General features: G+C 34.6%; 1 pseudogene; it reads left to right on the forward strand.

The window, feature by feature from the left end:
* The first annotated feature begins 3,103 nt into the window (after positions 1-3,103).
* Positions 3,104-4,567, forward strand: LOC107149928 (annotated as a pseudogene).
* Positions 4,568-7,608: the final 3,041 nt, after the last annotated feature.

Consider the following 7,608-nt stretch of genomic DNA (forward strand, 5'->3'; position numbering starts at 1 on the left):
GCAAACATCAATCATCTATTAATCCAAAATATGTTTTTTAAAGGTTTGAGTAGCTTGATTTCACAGCACTGCTACTTCAATATATAATAAGCATATAATCAACACCATAAAATTAAAGTGGCTTTCAGTGGGTCTTCTGCACCAGACATTTTCCATCTGATTGGATCATTTAATCTTCAAAAATCACTTTGTGTCCCCATGCAGTGGTATGTACCTGTAATCCCAGCTACTCCAGAGGCTGATGCAAGAGGATTGCTAGTCTGAGGCCAACCTGGGCAATTTAGCAAGATATCCTGTCTTAAAATAAATATTTTTTAAAATATTGAGTCTATAGTTTAGTGGTAAAGTGCTTGTCAGGATGAAAGAAGCCTTTGGTTCAATCCCCAGTACCAAACAAACAAGTCATATTGTAATAGCAATGTTTTGGCCAAGATACACAAAGAATGACCATTTGAACTAGAAGGATTGTTGACACATCATATCTGCCAATTATAATTTAAGAAGCAGCCCAAAGAGGAAGAAGACCCCAGAATTTGCCATGAACACACAGAGCCCCATACAGGACACCAAGGATTGGGGACCTCACCACATCAAAATGCCATCCTCTAGAAAGACCACCATGTCCAGATTCCACAGATAAAAATATGATATAGATTAGATCAGGAGCTAAATGAAATAAAGTCAAAATGCCACTCTTCATACCACTTCTGTAAAGGAAATATTTTAACACGTATTTTTATATATTTTTGAGTTACAGTGTGATGTTTTGATTCATTTTGTATACATTGGGTAGTGATCAACTCAGCATATCTATACCTTAAAGTTGTATCATCGCTTTATGGCGAGCATGTTCAAATTTTCTCTAACAATATTGAGATGCATAATGCTTTATTGTTAATTATATTCACCTTTCTGTGCCATAGAACACCCGAACTTATTCCTCCTACCAGACTAAAACACTGTACCCAATGACTGACTTCTCCCCATGCCTCTTTCCTTTTATTCTCCCCAGTCCCTGGTAACTACTATGGACTTCATTTTTGCGGGGGAGGGGTACTGGGGATTGAACTCATCCGTGTTTGACCACTGAGCCACACCCCCAGTCCTATTTTGTATTTTATTTAGGGACAGGGTCTCACTGAGTTGCTTAGTGCTTCATTTTTGCTGAGGCTAGCTTTGAACTTGGGATTCTCCTTCCTCAGCCTCCGGAACCACTGGGATTACAGGTGTGCACCACTGCACCTGGTTCTAATTGACTTCTACGAGCTCAGTTTTTTTAGATTTCACTTACTAGTGAGATCATCCCATGTTTGCCTTTCTGTGCCTGACTTATTTCACTTAACATTTCCTTCAGGTTCATCCATGCTGTTGAAAATGGCAGGATTCCATGCTTTTATGGTTGAATAGTGTTTATATATATATAAATGTTGATTCCATCTGTGTGTTCATGGCCAATTCTGGGGTCTTCTTCCTCTTTGGGCTGCTTCTTAAATTATAATTGGCAGATATGATGTGTCAGCAATCCTTCTAGTTCAAATGGTCATTCTCTGTGTATCTTGGCCAAAACATTGCTATTACAATATATATATTTATTTTATGCATGCATCCATTGATGGACGTTGATTCCATACCCTGGCTCTTGTAAATAGTACTGCTATAAACATGAGAGTGCAGATATCTTTTTGACATGTTGTTTGTGTTTCCTTTGGGGATATACCCAATAGTGAAATGACTGGATCCTGTCATCCATTTTTAGTTTATTGTAGAACCTCCATACTGCTTTCACATGGCTGTACTAATTTACATTTCTACCAACAGTGTTATAACAGCTCTTCTTTCTCCACACCTTTACTAGTATTGGCTATTTTTTTCCCTTTTTGATAATGACCTTTTTAACTGGAGTGAGGTGTGGTTTTCATTTATATTTGCCTGATGATTAATGATATTGAGGTTTTCTTCATATATCTGGTGGTAACTTGTATATCTTCTTTTGAGAAATGTCTATTCAAATATTTAGCCACTTTTTAATTGAGTTATGTTTTTTTTTGGTTTTTTGTTTTTGTTTTTGTTTTGTTTTGTTTTTGCTATTTTTTGAGTTCTTTATCTATTCTGGATTTTAACCACTTGTCAGATGTATAGCTTACAAATATCATCTACTGCTCTGTTGATTGTTTCCTCTGCTACACAGAAGCTTTTTACTTCAATGTAAGTAAAAAGCTTTTTACTTACAATGTAAATTTGTATGTTTTTATTTTTATTGCCTGTGCACTTAGGGTCATATCCAAAATTCTTTGCCCAGTACTATGTCCTAAAGCAATTGCCCTGTTTTATTTAATTAGATTAGAAAATTTAAGGGCTTACATGTGAGTCTTCCTTCCTACCTACTTCCTTCCTTCCTTCCTTCCTTCCTTCCTTCCTTTCTTTCTTTCTTTTTCTTTCTTTCTTTTTTTTCTTTCTTTCTTTCTTACCAGGGATTGACCCAAGGGCACTTAACTACTAAGCCACATCTTCAGCCCTTTATTTTATTTGTTCTTTTTATTTAAACATAACAATAGTCCCTGGTCCTTTTTATTTTTTATTTTGAGAGTCTTGCTAGGTTGCTTAGGGCCTCGCTAAGTTGCTGAAGCATGTCTTTGAATTTACAATCCTCCTGCTTCAGCCTCCTAAGCCACTGGCATTAAAGGTGTACACCACTGCACTTGCCTATATTTAAGTCTTTAAGCCATTCTGAGTTGCTATGTGTAACTGGTGACATAGAGGGTCTAGTTTCATTTGTCTGCATGTGGATATCTAATTTTCCTAATTTAGAAACAGTCTTCTGCAATGCTACTATTAGATTTTTAAATAAAGTATATAGAATTTTTAAAGTGGTCTTTGTGTCTTGTTTTTTTTTTTTTCTGTGGTGGTGCTGGGGATTGAACCCAGGGCGTTGTGCATGTAAGGCGAGCACTCTACAAACTGAGGTATAGCCCCAGACCTAAAGCAGGATTTTTAAGGTATTTAAAAACAAAATAAATTGCTTTTCCAAATTAAAATTAAAAAATCTTTTTTGTAGAGTCTGTGAAACTCATGAAGGACTTTGTAATTATTTTATAATCAACCCATGAAACAGGTAGCTATTTTATCCATTATATTACATATGAGAAAAATGAAAATTACAACCAAGACAATTCACTTCCACTGCTAAGGCAAAGTAAAACTCCCATGCTTGTTTTATAACTTGTGAACTCTACATTGGAAAGAATTTCAATTCAAAGATATTTCACAAGTATTAGTTAATTATTATGTACCAACAATCTCCTAGAATCTTAATCCTTATGAAATTAAACAGTTGCCAGATCAATAATTTCCTTATGAACAAATAAAAATGAGAGTTCAAAGAAGTTTGTCTTTTGTAATCTTTGAAACTTTGGAATGACAAAATTCAAAAACATCCAGGAAAATGCGGTTACTTGCTGTTCAACACCATATGCTGCCCCAGCACATGTTTGGTTCTGGAAAAAGAGCAGATTTTAAAACAATCACATATCTATATGTATTTATCAATATAAATACATATACCCATAAAATTATGTATGATTATTATATTAGAGTTATGGTATAATAAATAGCATATCTATATTACATATATTCTTTACACACACACAAGTCACTGTCTTAAAATCAGTCCCTTTGCCTAAGGAGCTTGCATCCTGGCTCTGCCTAAGTGACATTTCTAGGTATGCATCTACAGTACCTTGTGGGAGTTTAAAAGAATATTTAATTATAAAAAAGTATACTCGTGGGGCTGGAGTCATAAATTAGCAGTAGAGCGCTTGCCTTGCGTGTGTGTGGCACTGGGTTCGATTCTCAGCACCACATATAAATAAGTAAATAAAATAAAGGTCCATCAACAACTAAAAAATATTTTTTTATAAAAAGTATACTTGTGATTTAATTTTAATAAAAGAGAAAATAGAAAACACTATGTAAAATATATTCTCCTTCCTAAAGATTATATATATAAGTGCACAAAAACATACTGGAAGATTACACATTAATATAACTAGTTATATTTGAGTTATATTTGATCACCACTACTAATGTTTTATTTTTGTTTATTTAAATTTCCGACAGCCTTTCTAGCTCTCCAGCCATTTGATGGCTGCTCTTGTTTGGGGGCCATCCTTCACCTAAGACAGGAAGATGGTAGCCTAAAAGCAAATTTCAAAAAAAGTCTCTAAAGTTAATTAACTTTAGACTCCAGCTAGTTTTGAAAGGTGGAAAGTATGTGCTGTTGTGTTGAAGACAATCAGTGTGGGAAAAGTAAAAGTTGTCATTCTCGCCAACTGTGCAGTTTTAAGGAAGTTTGAAAGAGAGTACTATGCCATGTTGGCCAAAACAGGCATCCATCACTACAGTGGCAATGCTATTGAACTGGGCACAGCATTGGAAAAATACTATAGAGCATGCACACTGTCTGTCATTGATCCAGGTGATTTGGATATCCTTAGAAGTGTGCCAGAACAAACTGGTGAAAAATAAATCTGCAACATTTTTCTTTAATAAAACTTGTCAGAGCTTGTTTAAAATTATTTTTCTCCTTTGGTGATTCTAATTTGCTTTTGGAACAAGAGAAAAGGTAATTGAGGGCAAACATACAAGTCCACAGTAAGCAACAAGGTCAAGAGTAATTCCCATAGAAGGGGTAAGTCAATGGTGAGGAGGGTGAAGCATACACTAAGTTAGTTCATGAAATACAAGAGGATATTTCCTGTCACAATCTGCCCACGATGAGGGTAATGACCTCAGACTCCCTCACTCGTGCTGTCCTTTTTAAGGATTCAAAGAAAGAAATGCAACATGTTGGCTGGGGCTCTGAGGGACCCCTCCAACTCAGCCTCAGTATTAACTAGTTATATTAAGGCAAATAACTAGAGACCTATTGGCCTATACTCACTGGAATACAAAGTGCCTTTGAAAGAACCTTCCCTGGAAGACTTTAAGAAGCTCAAAGTTCTTCCGCACCTAGAGATGCATATCTATGTGTTATGGGATGAATCATTGTGTCTCCCTAAAACTCATATGTTGAAACCTTAACTCCAAAATAGCGGTATTTGTAAGTAAGGCACTGGGAATAATTAGGTTTAGATGTTGTCATGAGGGTACAACTCATAAGATGAGTGACCTTTAGAAAAAAAGTGTTATTATTATTATTCAGTCTTTAACAAATTGGGCTTACCATCTCTCAAAAAGCAGTTAGGCATATTTGTGTGGTCTTCTTTTAATCTATTCTGTTCTGTTGATCTACATACCTATTATTAACACTTCTATCTTGAAAACTGAGGCAATATTAGATTTCCCCTTACTAATTTTTCAAAATGTTTTAGATATCCTAGTTCCTTTTACTCTCAGATAAATTTTGGAATAATCTTTTCTGTATCTACAAAAAAAAATGATGATGAGATTTTGACAGGTATTACATTAAACCTGCATATCACTTTAGGAGGAATTGACATTTTCTTTGTTGGGTTGTCCAATCCATGAACATGATATGTCCTCCATTATTTAGATTTTTAATTACCATGACCATTTTGTGGTTTTCAGCATCCTCAAAGAATCTTAACTCAGCCTGGGCTGTAAGTTTCTTTTATCCCTAGTGAGGGGGAAAGAGAGGGTGGGGTTAGATTAGGAAAGGATTGATGACTGGAGATTTCTAATGCTGCTCTGGTGGTAGGGAATAGGATATTTTGAGATCTGGTGATTGGTAATCAGATGACAATGATGTTGCTATGAATCTTGAAAACATTTTAGTTACTTTGGCATCTCTAGCCTAGAAGGGGGAGGAGAGAGAGATTAGGTAATTTAAGAATAACCAACCACATATCAACAGTCTCAAACAGTCCTTAAATAATTAACACATCTACATGTAGAATTGAACAGAAATTTGACCCAAAGATTAAGGTACAGATTGTTGAGTTTCATCACTTCCAGAATTGGTGATTTTAAAAGACAACTAAAAGAAGTGAAGCTAGAGAGCTTATTTGGATTTTCCCCCAGTTACAAAATGACAACAAAGCATTTAGAATTTACTTCAAAAAGCAGTGGCAGTGTTTGCAAGAATTTTTTCCAATTTTACAGAAGTTCTATTGTGAATAAAATGTTATCAAACAACATCACATGCTACACAGAGAAAGTTTTCATGAAAGGAAGAGTCAATTGATGCACCAAACTTCACTGTTATTTTAAGACATTTCCACAGCCATCCTAATCTTCAGTAATAATCAGTAGCCATCAACTTTTAAAGAAAACCCTTTGCCAACAAAAAAGATTATGATTTGCCAAAGGTTCAGGGGTTCATTAGCAGTTTTTAGCAGTAAATTATTTTTTCCACACTTTTTTTTAATGGTACACTAGACCCTTAGAATAAGGACTTAGTCTCATACTTCTACATGTATATAACCAGTTTTCCCAGCACCATTTGTTAAAAAGGCTCTCTTTTCTCCAAAGTATATTTTTGGCACCTATGTCAAGGGTCCAGATGACTATATGTGTGGGTTTATCTCTGTATCTTCTATTTTTACCATTGTTCTATATATCTGTTTTTATGCCAGTACCATGCAGTTTTGGTTACTATAGCTCTGTAGTATAATTTGAGTCAGGTATGTGATATGTCTAGCATTACCTTTTTTGGCCTAGAATTGGTTTTGGCTATTTTGGATCTTTCATTCTTTCAAATTAACTTTGGACATTTTTATCTAGTTCTATGGAGAATGTCATTGGAATTTTATAATAAATCTGTATATTGCTTTTGGTAGTATGGCAATTTTAACAATATTGATTCTGCATAGCCATGAACATGGGAAGACTTTCCTGTTGTGTCTTCTTCAGTTTCCCTCAGTGTTCTGTAGTTTTCTTTGTAGAGGTCTTTCACTTCCTTGGTTAGGTTTATTTGTAAGTTTTTGTTTGTTTTTTAGTGTTTTTGAGACTATTGTGAATGGGAGTGTTCTGATTTCTTTCTCAGCAAATTCATTTTTGGTATATTAGAAAGCTATTAAATTTTGTATGTTGATTTTGTAACCTGCTACTTTCCTGAACTTGTTTATTGGTTCTAGAAGTCTTTTGGTGAAGTTTTTGGATATTCTAAGTATAGGATAATATCGTCTGCAAACAGCGATAATTTGACTTCTTCCTTTCCTATTTTTATCTCTTTTATTTCCTTCTCTTGCCTAATGATCTGGCTAGAATTTCTAGCACTATATCAAATAGGAATGATGAGAGTGAATATAATTGTTTTGGATTTTAAAGGAAATGATTTCACTTCTTCCACATTACCCTTATGTTGGGTTTGGGGTATTCATATGTAGACTTTATGATGTTAAAGTAGGTTCCTCCTATTCCTAGTTTCTTCAATGTTTTTATCATGAATTGGTGCTGAATTTTGTCAAAAGCCTTCTCTGCAACTATTGAGATAACTAGGTGATTCCTGTACTTAATTCTACTTACGTGATGAATTCTATTTATTGCTTTGCATAAGTTAAACCATCCTTGCATCTCATCTATGTTAAAGATTTGGCAATAATCTTCTTAATATGTTGTCAAATATTATTTGCAATATTTTATTGAGGA

This window comes from Marmota marmota, unplaced genomic scaffold, assembly GCF_001458135.2.
Source record: "Marmota marmota marmota unplaced genomic scaffold, marMar, whole genome shotgun sequence".
Taxonomy (NCBI): Eukaryota; Metazoa; Chordata; class Mammalia; order Rodentia; family Sciuridae; genus Marmota; species Marmota marmota.